The following is a 17,783-nucleotide window of genomic DNA, read 5'->3' as shown; positions in this document are numbered from 1 at the left end:
TTGATCATCATCTAATATTGCTATTGCCATGTACCTTGATTTCCTGGTTCTGATCATTTCACTTAATATCAGTTCATGCAAGTCTCTCCAGGCCTCTCTAAAGTCATCTTGCTGATAATTTCTTATAGAACAATAACATTCACATACTATAACTTATTTAACCATTCTACAACTGATGAGCATCCACTCAGTTTCCAGTTTCTTGCCGCAAACATTTTTGCACATGTGGGTCTCTTTCCTTCCTTTAAGATCTCTTTGGGATATAATCCAGTAGAGACACTTCTGGGTCAAAAGGTGTGCAGTTTGATAACCTTTTCAGCATAGTTCTAAATAGCTCTCCAGAATAGTTGGATTCATTCACAATTCCACTAACAATATATTAGTGTCCCAGTTTTCCCATATTCTAGGGGAGCAAGGATGATACCCAATAAAATATCTATTTTCCAACATGACTGATGTGAGAATTTATTTTGGTTGAATTTGCACATTTGCCTTCCTTTTTCCAATAAGTGAGAAGTATAAGGGAGAGAATGCTTGTCATTTGAAAAAAAATGATAAAAATAAAATAAATATAGGGAGGAAAAAAAGGATAACTTATATTTGTAAAATCTCACACAAGCTTACAAAAAAGCAACTCCACAAATGTATTCCTAGATAGGAAATTGTTCTGAAAGAAGAATTTGGAAGTTTCAATGGACTGACCACAAACTTAGCATGAAAAACCACTGCCATACAGTAGTCAAACAGTTTATTGCCATCTTGGGCTGCATGAAGAGAGGCAGGGACAGGCAAAGGATGATCCCCCTGTGTTAGGATTACAAGGTGAAAATTCAGGTTGTCTGGGCAATTCTCTAGCTCAGAATGCACACCTTTATTTCCTGCCTTTAGGGGGAGTTTACACCTTTGAACTTCTGAATAGGAGTTTACACAACCTTTAAAAGGAGCAAGTTCATTGGTTGAAGTATTTTCTCACAAGCCCTGTTGAGTTCTCACTACAATCTCTCCGAGGATAAAAGAGGGCAGCATTGGGTCTGGAGAGTAGTCTAGCCTGGGACAGAGTTGGGACGGCAGACTGGAAAAATAACCTAGAGACGACCAGACCTTTACAATTTGGCGGCCCACAGCGTGGGGGCAAGGACTTTTGCTTATCCTGACAAGGATTTATTCTGAGCCCTTCAGAGGAGCTAGCCCGGACCTTGAAAACCCTGTGCTCTAGTCAGACATCATCTGGATTGCTGAATTCAATTCTTGGCGGCAGAGTTTAAGAAGGTCTCCATAAGTTTTAAGGTATAAAGAGATGCACTTCCAGAAATGTGAAGAACCTTGAACTCAAGTACTTGAGGACTTTTTTTTTGGGGGGGGGTTGAATTTCTTCTTTTTTTTATTTTGTTTTTTATTAATTTTTATAATTATAACATTTTCTTTGACAGTACATATGCATAGGTAATTTTTTTTTTACAAGATTATCCCTTGTACTCCCTTCTGTTCCTAGTTTTTCCCCTCCTTACCTCCACCCCCTCCCCTAGATTGCAGGCATTCCCATACATATTAAATATCTTATAGTATATCCTAGGTACAATATATATGTGCAGAACCGAATTTTGTTGTTGTTGCAAAGGAAGGATTGTATTCGCAAGGTAAAAATAATCTGCAAGGAGAAACAAAACTAAAAAAAAAAAAAAAAAAAAAACCAATGCTCACAGTTTACACTCATTTCCCAGTGTTCCTTTTCTGGATGTAGCTGATTCTGTCCATCATTGCTCAATTGAAATTGTATTAGCTCTTCTCTATGTTGAAGATATCCACTTCCATCAGAATACATCTTCATACAGTATCATTGTTGAAGTGTATAATGATCCCCTAGTTCTACTCGTTTCACCCAGCATCAGTTGATGTAAGTCTCTCCAAGTCTCTCTGTATTCCTCCTGTTGGTCATTTCTTACAGAACAATAATATTCCATAACATTCATATACCATAATTTACCCAACCATTCTCCAATTGATGGACATCCATTCATTTTCCAGTTTCTAGCCACTATGAAAAGGGCTGCTACAAACATTTTGGCACATACAGGTCCCTTTCCCTTCTTTAGTATTTCCTTGGGATATAAGCCCAGTAGTAGTACTGCTGGGTCAAAGAGTATGCACATTTTGATAACTTTTTGGGCATAATTCCAGATTGCTCTCCAGAATGGTTTGATTCTTTCACAACTCCACCAACAATGCATCAGTGTCCCAGTTTTCTCACATCCCCTCCAACATTCATCATTATTTGTTTCTGTCATCTTAGCCAATCTGACAGGTGTGTAGTGGTATCTCAGAGTTGTCTTAATTTGCATTTCTCTGATCAATAGTGATTTGGAACATTCTTTCATATGAGTGGAAATAGTTTTAATTTCATCATCTGAAAATTGTCTGTTCATATCCTTTGACCATTTATTCATTGGAGAATGGCTTGATTTCTTATAAATTAAAGTCAATTCTCTGTATATTTTGGAGATGAGGCCTTTATCAGAACCTTTAACTGTAAAAATGTTTTCCCAATTTGTTACTTCCCTTCTAATCTTGTTTTCATTAGTTTTGTTTGTGCAGAAACTTTTTAATTTGGTATAATCAAAATTTTCTATTTTGTGATCAATAATGGTCTCTAGTTCTCCCTTGGACACAAACTCCTTCCTCCTCCACAAGTCCAAGAGGTAAACCATCCCATGTTCCTCCAATTTATTTATGATCTTGTTCTTTATGCCTAAATCTTGGACCCATTTTGATCTTATCTTAGTATGTGGTGTTAAATGTGGGTCCATGCCTAGTTTCTGGCATACTAATTTCCAGTTTTCCCAGCAGTTTTTTGTCAAATAATGAATTCTTATCCCAAGATTTGGGATCTTTGGGTTTATCAAAGACTAGATTGCTATTTTTATTCACTGTCTTGCCCTGTGAACCTAACCTATTCCACTGATCAACTAGTCTATTTCTTAGCCAATATCAAATGGTTTTGGTGACTGTTGCTTTATCTAGATAAGGTACAGCTAGACCACCTTCATTCAATTTTTTTCATTACTTCCCTGGAAATTCTCCACCTTTTGTTGTTCCATGTGAATTCTGTTGTTATTTTTTCTAGGTCTTTAAAATAGATTAGTTTAGGGAGTATTGTCATCTTAATTATATTCACTCGGCCTATCCAAGAGCACTGAATGTCTTTCCAATTATTTAAATCTGACTTTATTTTTGTGGCAAGTGTTTTGTAATTTTGCTCATATAATTCCTGACTCTCCTTTGGTAGATATATTCCCAAATATTTTATACTATCGACTGTTATTTTGAATGGAATTTCTCTTTGTATCTCTTGCTGTTGGATTGTGTTGGTAATGTATAAAAATGCTGAGGATTTATGTGGATGTATTTTGTATCCTGCAACTTTGCTAAAATTCTGAATTATTTCTAATAGCTTTTTAGCAGAGTCTTTGGGGTTCTCTAAGTATACCATCATGTCATCTGCAAAGAGTGATAATTTGATTTCCTCATTTCCTACTCTAATTCCTTGAATCTCCTTCTCGGCTCTTATTGCCGAGGCTAGAGTTTCTAGTACTATATTGAATAGTAATGGTGATAGTGGGCAACCTTGTTTCACTCCTGATCTTACAGGGAAAGGTTCTAGTTTATCCCCATTACATATGATATTTACTGAAGGTTTTAAATATATGCTCGTTATTATTTTAAGGAATAGTCCATTTATTCCTATACTCTCAAGCGTTTTTAGCAGGAATGGATGTTGGATTTTATCAAATGCTTTTTCTGCATCTATTGAAATGATCATATGGTTTTTATTAATTTGATTATTAATATGGTCAATTATACTAATAGTTTTCCTCATATTAAACCAGCCCTGCATTCCTGGTATAAATCCCACTTGGTCATAGTGTATTATCCTGGGGATGATTTTCTGAAGTCTTTTTGCTAATATCTTATTTAAGATTTTAGCATCAATATTCATTAAGGAAATTGGTCTATAGTTTTCTTTCTCAGTTTTTGATCTACCTGGTTTAGGTATCAATACCATGTCTGTGTCATAAAAGGAATTTGGTAGGACTCCTTCAATCCCTATTTTTTCAAATAGTTTATATAGCATTGGAGTTAGTTGTTCTTTAAATGTTTGGTAGAATCCACATGTAAACAGGAGGACTTTTCTCCTGCTCAACCTTAGAGGGCAGAACTGGCAGCCGTGAGTGGAAGCTACAAAGAGGGTAATCTAGGCCTGATGTTAGGAAAGTTTGTAACAATTAAAGTGAACCCAAAGTGAAATGGGCTATTCTGATAGATGGTAAGTCCTCCTTTGTTTGAGGCCTCCAAGTATTGTCAATGAGAAGCAAAGAAAAGAGAGATGAAGATCATGGGTCATCAGGATAGTGGGAACATTAATAGCAATTTTGATAGCAAAATGGGGAATAAGATGGATAATAATAATAATAATAATAGTATTTGCTACTTTACTAATGAGAAAGAGTTAGTGAATTACCTGGTATATTTCTGAAGTTGAATTTGAACCCAATTCTTTGTGACTCCAAGCTTAGGATTGTATCTACTGTGCCTCCTAGATGAACTTCAGTGGTTCATTTTCCAATTGTTGACTTCATGTTACAGCAGAACACTGAAGTAGGAATGTCTAACAGATACTGGATTGAGGAAAGAAAGCTCAGGGAAAGGGGGAGGTTAGAAATCTAGGTTTTAGAATGAGCCTTCAAAGCTGAGAATGAATGAGTTCTGTTGGGGAAAGGAAACATTGAGAGAAGCAAATTTAGAATGGACCTAATGGAAATTGAAGTAAAGTAGAGAAGGCATCAATGAGCTGGCAAGGGAGATAAATTGTAAGTGGAGCTGAGAAAGCTTCTTATAATCCCAACTCCCACATCCCTGCTTCTACCTCACTCACCTGGAGGGCAGCTCCTTAGGTGTTTTTGCTCAAGCAATCATGATGCTGCCCTTTGCTCAAAATAAGAGATCACATAGTCTCTGGGAACTGGAAGACCTGGGCAGAGAAATCAGTTAGGGATGAAGAAGCAGAGAAAGTGATATTTTTTATTCTCTTTAGGGAAAGAGTGCTCCAGATTCAATCCATTATCTTCCCACACATGAGTCTATGCTCACCCACTAATGTGTCTAATGGAAATAAGCCCAAATTGGTTGTGTCACATTATCCTGTAGTACAACTTGTTCTGAGGAGCCAAACCCTCTGCACATACCCCACTCCCCATCCTGTTATGCTCCATTTTGACAGAAATGTCTTTAAAAAAAAAAAAAAAGATAATTTCCCCCTTTAAAAAAAAAACAACTTTTTTTTTTTCAAATAGATGCAAGAACAGTTTTCAAAATTTACATTTTTATTACCTTGAGTTCCAAATGTTTCTCAGTGCCTTCCCCCTCCCCAAGACAGCAGGCAATTCAATAGAAGTTAAACATGTGTAATTCTTCTAAACATATTTCCATATTTGTCACTCTTCAGTAGAAACTTATTTTTTCCCTTTTTTAAAAAATTAAAGCTTTTTATTTACAAAAGATATGCATGGGTAATTTTTCAACATTGACCCATTCCAAATTTTCCCCTCCTTCTCACACCCCCTCCCTTAGACGGCAGGTAGTTCAATACATGCTAAATATGTTAAAATATATGTTAAATCCAATATATGTGTATATATTTATACAGTTATCTTGCTGCACAAGAAAAATCAGATCAAGAAGGAAGAAAAAAACTGAGAAAGAAAACAAAATGCAAGCAAACAACAAAGAGAGTGAGAATTTAGCAGAAACTTCTAATCCCATAACTGAGTAAAAAAGATTTTTGGATCACAGTAGCCTTGAGCCTGTTCAACAGGGGCCTGGAAATAAGAGAATTTGGTCTTTGCATTTTCTCTATATTAGGATGGACTCTTCATGTAGTTTCCATTATCTACAAGTTTGAGGGAGCTGGTTGTGCAGTGGCAAGAGACATGGATATAGAGTCAAGAGAGATGAATTTTAAATCAAGCTCACACAGTCACTAGTTGTGTGCTCTTAGGCAAGTCACTTAAATTGTGTGTGTCAGTTTCCTTAATTCTCAAATGGGCAGAATAGTATCCTCTAACTTGGAAAGTTACTGTGAGGATAATGGGACATATTTTATTTTTAATTTGTGGAATAAAGCAAGTATCTCCTTAACATAATACAATAAAAAACAGATAAGAGCCCATGAAACTGAAAAGGTACCAGGTACAACATGTCATTCCTTTAAAATACAAGACAAAAGTATCAAGTAAAATTTTTCTTTCCTTAAGTTCCCCCCCCCCAAAGATGCTGAAATTAAAAAGAAATAGATTAATGTTTATAAAGGCACAGGCACCCAATCCCACATCCAAATCTATACCCACACCCACAATTGTTCCAGGCATTTGCTCTTTCTCTAGAGGTAATTAAGGTCCTTCTTTGTTCTGTCATTATAGGTAATTTTGGTAGTACTTAGAATAGTCAAAATAATTATTTGCTTAAAGTTTTTCTTTTTTTTTTTTTCCCCCCCCCTGAGGCTGGGTTAAGTGACTTGCCCAGGGTCACACAGCTAGGAAGTGTTAAATGTCTGAGACCAGATTTGAACTTGGGTCCTCTTGAATTCAGGGCTGGTGCTCTATCCACTGCGCCACCTAGCTGCCCCTAAAAGTTGTTCTTAAAATAATATTCTTTAGGCTACAAAGTGATGTTTTGTTTAAAAAGAAGAATATTCCATACACTAAATATATCCCAAAGAAGAATGGATTATAATAAAAGCTGCCAGAGCCATTTTCAGAGATTTGGCAGATAAAATCCATGTCCAGGTAGAGGTTCAATGAAATAACGTCTAAGATTAGTTCCATGTCTGACAGACTTCCACACTTATTTGATCTTTCACCTGAAACTACCTAGAATTGGTAAGAGGTTGTTTCAAGAGCAACAAAGGAACCCTTCAAGTTCCTATCATACATTGCAATATAGGATTATGGAAAGATGAAATGTGTTACCTCTGATCCTTATTTGGGCTCCTAGAGGGAATTAAGGAAAAGTAAAGCTGGGAGTGGCTCACTTATGTCTTCGTGATATTAAGAAAATGAGAAGAAGGGGAAAGGAACCTCAATTATCCAGTTTATGGAAAGAAGAATACAAACAAAATAGAGATGGATGGAGATTTCTCACCAGTGAAAAGGAGGGGGAGGAGAAATTAGAGGGAAGATAAATTAAGGGAGATATTAGTTTTAAGTAAAATAAATTCAAAGAATATAATTCTTATTTTTAAGGTGGCAATAGAAATCTGAGGGATTAACCCAAAATGGGTGAACAAATAAGGTCTCAAAATGTAATGCGAAACTATTGCATTGCATTCAGGTTAACATAAGGACCAAGATTCCCAAGGAATAATGATCACAAAACATGCTGCCTGACACTTAAAGATGAAGACTTTGGCACAGAATGAGAAAGATTTTCCAGGACATAGGCACTAGGATTTTTGACTTTTCAGGCTGACTATTCATTGTGCATAATGGGTTTTGTTTTACTTGTGTTCTCAGAGGGGATTGTGGGAGCAGATGAAAAAGTAAGAAGATGGATCTTACTTGATACAAGTGTGTGTGTGTATGTGTGTGTGTGTGTGTGTGTGTGTATACATACATACCCATATAGATATGTGTATACACATATATAAGTATATATGTATATATGTATAAGTATATATATAAGTATACATATACTTAGATAGGAACTCTGAACAATGCAATGAGGATTCATGAAGACATTGTCTACTTGTTCCCAGATGTAATACTCAGAGTACAGATAGAAAATATTCTTTAGTTATGACCAATAAGAAATTTTATTTAGTTTGCATACATTCTTGTTATAGGAGGCTGGTTTTCTTGCTTAATGAAATAGTATGGCAGAAAGGGAAGGGAGGGAAATTTATTTTTTCTTGTAAAAGAAACAAAATTTGAATTAAAAAAATGAAGTAAACCAATATTTTCTGCTCCAGATCTCCCTGACTATATAAGCAAAAATAAGATGAGGAAAATGATATCAAAGTTTTCTGTAAGAACCAAGGGAGACATTGATAAGATGTTTGACTCAGTGCTGGTTTTCTTCTTTCAGTCTTGGCACTAGATTGACCATTCATCTGCCAGCTGCCAAAGGTAGTATCCTCCCTATTGAGCTTATCAGCTTTGGTGAAAGAGCCACCATCCCTTGGAGTTCTGTCCTTCCCTTGCCACATGGTTGGGTCAATTTTATTTTCTTCCCTGGAAGGTGACAAAGCTGGCCATAGAGACAGACTTACACAGTAGCTAAAGGATCCACATGCCCCTCTCTGAGCAGTATTCTGAGGGGCTCTGGACAAGCTAGCATGTTTGCCTTGCAAACTAAAAGGCTAGGAAGTCTAGCTCTGTGAAATTAGGTTCCTGCAAATGGAACAGAATTCCCAAGATGGTCTATATGTACTGAGCAGAAGAGCTCTCCCATGGAAGCAAGAGAAGTCTTGGGTACTCAACCTAAGGAACTCTAGTGACCTTACAAAAGGTCCTCTTTAGGCTATACTTAAGTAAAACTCTTTTACTTGTGAAATAACCCCAGACTGTCATTACTGTTTTATATCTAGCCTGAATATTAATTTGAGGAGGTTCCATCATTATATGTTTGTCCAGGCCCTGCTGCAGCCTATAGCAGTCACAATTTCTAGGAAAGTGTCTGAGGCATGGTGGCACACTAAGGTGACTGTCAGTGCTCCCTTTATTCCCTGTTGGTCTCATGTTCCTTGCCAGATAATGGCACTCTGCACAGGGTGGGCCAAGTGAAACGAATATGGGAGAATTTTCAGGCTACTTAGTGTACCTTCCAAGGTTACAGGTGTAAGTTATTTCCCACTTTCCAGCTTGACATTAACAGTAATTAGGAGTAACAATCTGCTTGTCTAACAAAGTGTACCAAACTGCTTATGATAACAGTCACAAATGGGGGCAATTAGCAGTAACAATCACTTTCTCTAACAGAGTTGTAACAAACTGTTTATACCAACAGTCACAAATTAGGGCAATTAGTAACAATCTGCTTCTTTAACAAGTTGTAACAAACTGCTTATGGTAACAGTCACAAATGGGGACAATTAGCAGTAACAATGGGCTTCTGGAGTCATAAATGGCATATTTCCTTATGCATTGTCCACCAAGATACCTTAAATTCATCTCAAGCTTGTCTCTCATCCCTGTCAGGGAAGGTGCTGAATCAATTTGTTGAACTTTGAGCCCTTACAGAAAGCAGATCTCAAGTAATACCTGGACCAGATTTTCTGTACATAGACTTACTCAGCACTGGCCCTCTACACTTTACTGATGGACCCAGTTTTTCCTGACAACAGGAGAAGATAGGCAGGTGATTCTGATGAGCCTCAATGGCACCCAGAAACTAAGTCATGGGCCCCATTCCATGCCACCCACCCCCCATCGGCTTTTGCACAGAAACTTGGCCCTCACCAGGGCTTTAAAATTGTTGAAAGGAATTAGAGCGAACACTTAATTGACTGACCCCAAATATGCCTTTTATGTTTTGCATGCTTATGGGGCTATAGGGAAAGAAAACGATCTTTTGACAGGCAAGCATCCCTCCACTAAGTATACAGGGGGAAATCTACAATTACTGGGGGGGGAGGGAGGGGGAGAGAGGGAGAGAGAGAGAGAGAGAGAGAGAGAGAGAGAGAGAGAGAGAGAGAGGGAGGGAGAGAAAGAGAAGGTGGGAGGGAGGGAGGGGGAGGGAGAGAGGGGGGGAGGGAGGGGGAGGGAGGCAGAGGGAGAGCCAGGGAGCCAGGGAGAGAGAGAGCCAGAGAGCCAGAGAGCCAAGAGGTAAGAATTCATTTTAGGTTTTGATGCTTACAGCAGCTTGGCTCACCAACTTTTCTGTATATAATAGCAGAATCATACTTATTATTATATTATATTGACAAGATATTGGCTACTGAAGCAAAATGTAAATTCAGCTATATAATGGATCAAAGGCGTACCTTGGATCTTACAATAGGAAAAATACAGCCCACAATGAAGACTAAAGGCATTTGGGAGAAAGTTACATGAGGATATTGGTGTGATAATTTTACTCTGATATGTATCTTAACTGTTTACATCTCTGTCCAAGTAGCCAAGATCTGGGCTTAATAATTTGCATCTCAGTAGATTGTGCTTGTTAGAAAAGATAAAGGAATATCAAAGAGTGCATTTTGTGTCCAGCCTATAAACATTGGAAGTATATATATTTGTCTCTTTAATCAATAAAATTTGAAGAGTTCATATCAAATTATCTATGCCTGGCCCCTACAATAACACACCTTTTATTTCACTACTGGAGTTGAACTTCAACAAGAGGGGTGGGGGGAGGAGAGAAAGGGAAGGAGAGAGAGAGAGACAGAGAGAGACACACACACAAAGAGAGACAGAGAGAGAGAGACAGAGACAGAGACAGAGAGAGACAGAGACAGAGAGACAGAGACAGAGACACACACAGAGACAGAGACACACACAGAGAGACACAGAGAGAGACAGAGACAGAGACACACACAGAGAGAGACACAGAGAGAGAGACACAGAGAGAGAGAGAGACACAGAGAGAGAGACACAGAGAGAGACACACACACAGAGAGAGAGACACAGAGAGAGAGAGAGAGACAGAGAGAGAGAAAGGGAGAGAGAGAAAGGGAGAGCTCTCCTTTCTCTTTCTTATGGCAAGCCCTCCCTTATAGCAACTGAAGAGGCAGTAAAAACCCTTCAGATTCTAGGCTTGTCCTAGATTTGGACCATGCAGAATGCCATGTATTAGCAGAGACCATTAGAGCAACAAGGAGAAAAGGAAGCCTTGACAGAACCAGGTTAGTGTGTCATGGTACTTCAGAGTAAACCATCTACTTAGATATGAAGATAATCTGTGAACTCTCTGGGACAAATCTCTTAGTGTTATCAATATAAGGTCATGGTAAATACCTGTTTGGGATTCATCTGAAGCTTTGGTTAATGGGATTTGTTATTGGAAGTAAAATTTCTTGGGCTTGTAACTAATATTATTTGGGAATTTAAAAGTTCCACCACCTTAAAGTTATTGGAACAATTACCTGAAATAAAACTGAGTTAAGGCTATTTTATTCTGTGACATATATGTGCTGAAGAATCAGTTTTGATTGATTGTATTGTTATAGTCATGTCCCTGCTTTTTCTTCCTGTGACTGATTTCTATGATCAGAGCAAATAGTCAATAGAAACCATTAATATGGGCAGGTAGGTGGCACACTGGATAGAGCACCAGCCCTGAACTCAGGAGGACCTGAGTCCAAATCTGGCCTCAGATACTTAACACTTCCTAGCCGTGTGACTCTGGACAAGTCATTTAGCCCCAATTGTCTCAGGAAAAAGAAAAAGAAACCAATATTACAATTCAATTATTTCATACCTTGCTATTTCCAAACCAACTATATGTAATCACTATATCCTAAATAGTTAGGCAAATGAATATTTAGTCTAGTCATCTATCAATTACTAAATATTTGTGTCTGTAGGTATTTAGGTCTTTAAAAGTTTCTAAAAAAAATTGAGAGGACAATTGATACAGTTGTCTGTGACACCTACCTGCAATACACACACCCCTCCTTTCAATAGGATTCTGCTCTTTACCCATTCTCAACAGGAAGCAGTTTTTTAAAAATAGCTTTTTATTGACATAACATATGCATGGGTAAATTTTCAACATTGACCCTTGCAATCACTGTTCTGTTTCAACTTTTCCCTTCTTTCGCAACATCCCCTCCCCTAGATGGCAGGCAGTCTCATATGTAATGTTCTCTCTAAAATGTAATGTTCTCTCTTGAAGTTTTCTTGGGGTCTCTGGAAGAAACCTTTGTTTCAGTTCAGTAATCACCACAAGTGCAGCTAGGTGTTAAAGTCCAAATCCTTTATTATCTCTTTCAAAATCTTGTCTCTTTTCCTAGGACCCGGTTAGATTTCTTATAGTCCAGATCCTTTATTATCTACTTCCTGGGGCTGGGCAACTCTGGCCTTGATCTTAGTGGGGAAAGTGCAGGAGTCCAGGCCAGCCACCAGGAAGATCAAAGATCGAATTGAATTTCTCTTCTTGGTTCTGAGAGCTTAAGCTCCTGCTGCCAGTCCTTTGCCTTCTCTCCTAATGTCCCCGAATCTCCCTGGCTGAGGCTTCTAGCTTATATGCTCCACACTGAGTACAAACCAATCATTATATTACTAGGAAACCATTATTTGTTGTAGGATTAAATCAATACTAAACTAGATTTAACCACTATCTCCTCAATTCCATTTAGTACCTTGTTTCAAGTTCTGGCCCATAACATCTCCTTGTAGGATTAAATCAATCATACTGAACCATGCTACATTAGATAACTATTGTCTCTATCAACTCCACTGACTTAGTACTTTGTAAGAATCCTTTATTTCAAGTTCAGAGTTCTAGCCCATAACACTCATACAGGTTAAATATATTAAAGTATATCTTAAATACAATATATGTGTTCATATTTATATAGTTCTCTTTTTGCACAAGAAAAATCAGATTTAGAAAGATAAAAATAACCTGGGAAGAAAAACAAAAATACAAGCAGTCCACACTCATTTTCCAGTGTTCTTTCATTGGGTGTAGCTGGTGCTATTCATCATTGATCAATTGGAACTGAATTGGTTCCTTTCATTGCCAAAGATAGCCATTTCCATCTGAATTGATCCTCATATAGTATTGTTGTTGATGTGTATAATGATCTCCTGGTTCTACTCATTTCACTTAGCATAAGTTAATGTATGTCTCTCCAAGACTATTTGTATTCATTCTGTTGGTCATTTCTTACAGAACAATAATATTCTGTAATATTCATTTATCACAATTTACTCAGCCAATCTCCAATTGATGGGCATCTATTCAATCTCCAGTTTCTAGCCACTATGAAAAGGGATGCCACAAACATCTTGGCCATGTTGGTCCCTTTCCCTTCTTTAATATCTCTTTAGGATATAAGCCCAGTAGCAGTACTGCTGGATCAAAGGGTATGCACAGTTTGATATCTTTTTCAGGCAAAGTTCTAAATTGCTCTTCAGAATGGCTGGATTTGTTCACAACTCCACCAACAATGCATCAGTGTCCCAATTTTCCTGAATCCCCTCCAATATTTGTCATTACCATTTCTTCTCATCTTAGCCAATCTGACAGGTGTGTAGTGGTATCTCAGAGTTCACTTAATTTTCAGTTATCTGATCAATAAAGATTTGGAATATTCACTTAATTTGCACTTCTCTGATCAATAAAGATTTGGAATACCTTTTCATATGAGTAGAAATACTTTCAATTTCATCATCTAAAAATTGTCTATTCATACATATCCTTTGACCATTTATCAATTGGAGAATGACTTAATTTATTATAGTCAATTCTCTATATATTTTGGAAATATATAGAGGCCTTCATCAGAACCTTGAACTGTAAAAATGTTTTCCCAGTTTATTGCTTCCCTTCTTATCTTGTCTGCATTAGTTTTGTTTGTGCAAAAGCTTTTTAAGTTGATATAATCAAAATTTTCTATTTTGTGATCAAAAATGATCTCTAGTTCTTCTTTGGTCACCAATTCCTTCCTCCTCCACAAGTCTGACAGGTAAACTATTCTATGTTCTTCTAATTTATTTATAATCTTGTTCTTAATGCCTCAAACCCATTTTGATCTTATCTTAGTGTGCAGTGTTAAGTGTGAGTCCATGCCTAGCTTCTGCCATACTTTCCAATTTTCCCAGAAGTTTTTGTCAAATAGCGAATTCTTATCACAAAAGTTGGGGTCTTTGGGTTTGTCAAACACTAAGTTGCTATAGTAATTGACTGTTTTGTTCTGTGAACCTAACCTATTCCACTGATCAACTAGTGTATTTCTTAGCCAATACCAAATGGTTTTGGTGACTGCTGCTTTATAATGTAGTTTTAGGTCATATCTAGGCCACTTTCATTTGATTTTTTTTTTTTTCATTAGTTCCCTTAAATTCTTTACCTTTTGTTCTTCCATATGAATATTGTTATTTTTTCTAGGTCATTAAAAATAGTTTCTTGGGAGCCTGATTGGTATAGCACTAAATAAATAGTTTAGTTTAGGTAGTATTGACATCTTTATTATAATCTCTTGGCCTATCCAAAAGCACTTAATATTTTTCCATTGTTTAGATCTGACTTTATTTGTGAGGAAAGCGTTTTGTAGTTTTGCTTATATAGTTCCTAACTTTCCTTTGGCATATAGATTCTTAAATATTTTATATTATCGACAGTTATTTTAAATGAAATTTCTCTTTGTATCTCTTGCTGTTGGATTTTGTTAGTGATGTATAAAAATGCTGATGATTTATGTGGATTTATTTTGTATCCTGCAACTTTCCTAAAATTGTGGATTATTTCTAATAGCTTTTTAGTAAAATCTCTGGGGTTCTCTAAGTATATCATCATATCATCTGCAAAGAGTAATATTTTGGTTTCCTCATTACCTATTCTAATTCCTCTAATCGCTTTTTCCTCTCTTATTGCTGTAGCTAGCATTTTAAATACAATATTGAATAGTAATGATGATAGTGGGCAACCTTGTTTCACTCCTGATTTTATTTGGAATGGTTCCAGTTTATCACCATTACATATGATGCTTACTGATGGTTTTAAATAGATGCTACTGACTACTTTAAGGAAAAGTCCATTTATTCCTATACTCTCTAGTGTTTTTAATAAGAATGGGTGTTGCATTTTATCAAATGCTTTTTCTGCATCTATTGAGACCATCGGTCCTACTCCTAATGGACTTTGAGCCTCATTGATTTGGGGGGAACTGAAAGTGGTTGATGAATAATTACAAATTCTGACTGGGTACCCTATTACAATGTGTTTAGTGTTTAGGATGAAAAATGGGTTAAATTTGGGTAACTGTTGTGGAAAAGGATGCTTATAATATATATCTGCATTATCTAATTGATCACAATGTTCCCTTCAGATCGTGTAATTGAGGGATATTTAGATAAGGTCCTGAGTGAAAAATCCCTACTGTACTATTCTGTTATGTATAAGAACTTTAATTCACTTTTAGGACTTATATGTGGGAAAAGCTACTTGACAATTGGAACCCATTTACTTCCCCTGGATGATTCCTTCCATAAAGCAAAAGGGGAGGATAAGGGACCAGGAAGCGGTGGGTTTTTCCCAAAAGTACTTGAAAGAATGGGAACTTATAGTGCCACTAATTCCTGTTCACTTTGCCCTAGGCACTTCTGCTCCCCTCCTAACCCACCAGTCATTTTTCATTTTTACTCCCTTCTTGGCTTATTATTTGTAAGCCCCAGCTGAACTGTGATTACTGGTTCTGCATTAACTTTGAACCCCTTATTCTATTGGAATTGCCCTGGCAGAGTCCATTTCTGGGACCATTTTCTGATTATCTGTTCTTGGGAATAATCAGAAATCACCCTTAGAAATTTCCAAGGTACAGGCATCTGTTTTGAGGCTGAGAGTCTCTCTGATTCACTTCTCCAGTCTTGCAACCCCAGTTCCTTAATTAGTATTTCAGCATCCTTGAAGGATTTTAGTTGGTTTGGGCCTCTGAAAGTTCATGGTTTGCTTGCCTTGATAGTCTGACTAAAGTGTGCATACTCTCCCACTCTGCTCAGTAATCCAGATCCTTTCTGAATCCTAATAGCAGTGCCTGCCTCTTCTTCTGGATGGGGACAGATGGAGCCATTTCAGGTCTCACCCTTCTCCCCTTGGAGTCTCTGACAGACAGGCAGTGCCCCTTTTAGAAGGTCTAGCACAACTAACTTGAGCACTGCTGCTCCCTCTACAAGGAGATGCCGAGTTGTGTAACACATGACTGCAGTCCTTACTCATATTGAATTGTCCATCTCAAACTGATTTCCCTGGCTGAGATGGTGCTCCAGAACTGCAGAGGATCTGACATGCTTACATCAGGGAGGCCTCTGAGCTGCCCTAAACAAGGAATGCTGTTAACTCTGGGGTTATCAGGGCCTTGCATTTTTCCCTTAATTTTATTTAGGTTTATCTGCTCCAGATAGTCAAAATCATAGTGCTGAGGCCCTCCAAGATAATTCAATAATTTGAATATTCAGGAGAAAGTATGGAATGTTATGCCTCAGTTTCCCTTATGGCAACTCCCCTTCCTGGCCATTAGGACTAAGATAATCAGGGTTGCAGAGCTCTGGCCACTCTTACATTCCAAAGAACCACAAAACTTCAGATGAATTATCTCAAACCTCTGTATATCTTCTACCTCAGACTTCCTGTCTTCTGCTTTTGACTCCCAACCTGTCAGAATTAAAAAGTTATGGTCCTTCCTGGAATTTCCACTCATCAGTGCTCTGCTCCCCCTCCCTCCCGCTTTTGTTTCCCTGATTGCTGGAGCCCTATAAAAGTCTCTGGAATTACTTTCTCGTTGCTGAATGCTTTGAGACAAGAGTCCAAAGCTGGCTGGCTACTATGGCTATCACCAATCCAACTTCTCCACTATTAACATATTCAAAACTTCTAACCTTTTTTTGCCTCAGTTTCTGACATTACAGCAATAAAGAGCTTTGAAACTGGGTGCAAGAAGAGGATCCAGGGAAGGCAGGAAAAAGGGACTCATGTATCTTGAAAGGGGACCAGGTCTGAAAGCAGGATATGGAGACAGGAACCCTGGGTACTGATAGGAAGGCTGGAATCAAGACTCCTGCATCCTATGGGTAGACTCTGAAATGTGGCAAAATGTGAGGCAAAGGTAAATCTGGAGAGAGTGAGTCAGGAAGTGTGACTAGCTTAAGAAACTGGAAAGATTTAGAGGTGGTGGACTCATCCAATAGCTAATCTATAATCCCAAATGTGGGTGCTCCAGGCAAACTATGGGACACTCACCACAAGGGTAGCTATGAATGAGTCAATGACTAGGGAAAGCAGTAGAAGCCTGGAAATGTGGGGCACTCTGGCTCAGACCCACTGGGACCTCTGTAAATAGACCTGCTTCTAGAAGACCAAGGGATCCCAGCTACAAAGGAAGGCAGAGGAATCTCAGTGCTAAGTGAAAAAAGAGATTTAAACTTTAAGGCATACAAAGCAGCCTACTTCCTTCCTCCAGATAGCCCACTCTGGGAAGGTCTTCCTATTCCACAGAGCACCCCTCTCTCCAGCCCCAGAGGCTACCAGGATGGTTGAACCTTTTCTTCCAACCATACCCAGGGCTAGGACTTAAGGAATCCCACTACCTTCCTCCCCCAAGCCCTGACCCCATCCCCAAAGATTCCATATTCTGCCCTATATTCCTCAATGGCCTCCAAATCCCACACCAGGCTCACTCTCCACCTGGATTAATAGTAAATAGGATAAATGGCTTTCCCATGAAGTTAAAGACTGGAGGATGAAAGGACGCCTGGTCCCCATTTTAAGGTTAGTTCAAAAAAATGCAAGTTGGGAGGCAGAAAAAACAATATAAATGCTTAAAGGACTGAGACCATCCTTGGGACAGAGACACCATGCTTGGTTAAAAGTTTGAAATGGGAGCTGCTCCTCCCTTCATTGTTGATAATTTCCACTTGGATCTTGCAGAAATAAGTGACAGATAGCAAACTATCTCTAATTGTCCAAAAATACCTAGTGAAAATATCTGCAAGAGTGTCATCATCTTGGCTAATACAGAGAGCAGCAGATGTTCTAGAGCTGAATCTGAATAGTTAAAGGTATAGAACATAACA

This window comes from Sminthopsis crassicaudata, chromosome 1 (genome assembly GCF_048593235.1).
Source record: "Sminthopsis crassicaudata isolate SCR6 chromosome 1, ASM4859323v1, whole genome shotgun sequence".
In the NCBI taxonomy this organism is placed as follows: domain Eukaryota; kingdom Metazoa; phylum Chordata; class Mammalia; order Dasyuromorphia; family Dasyuridae; genus Sminthopsis; species Sminthopsis crassicaudata.
This window is presented reverse-complemented; position numbering follows the sequence as displayed.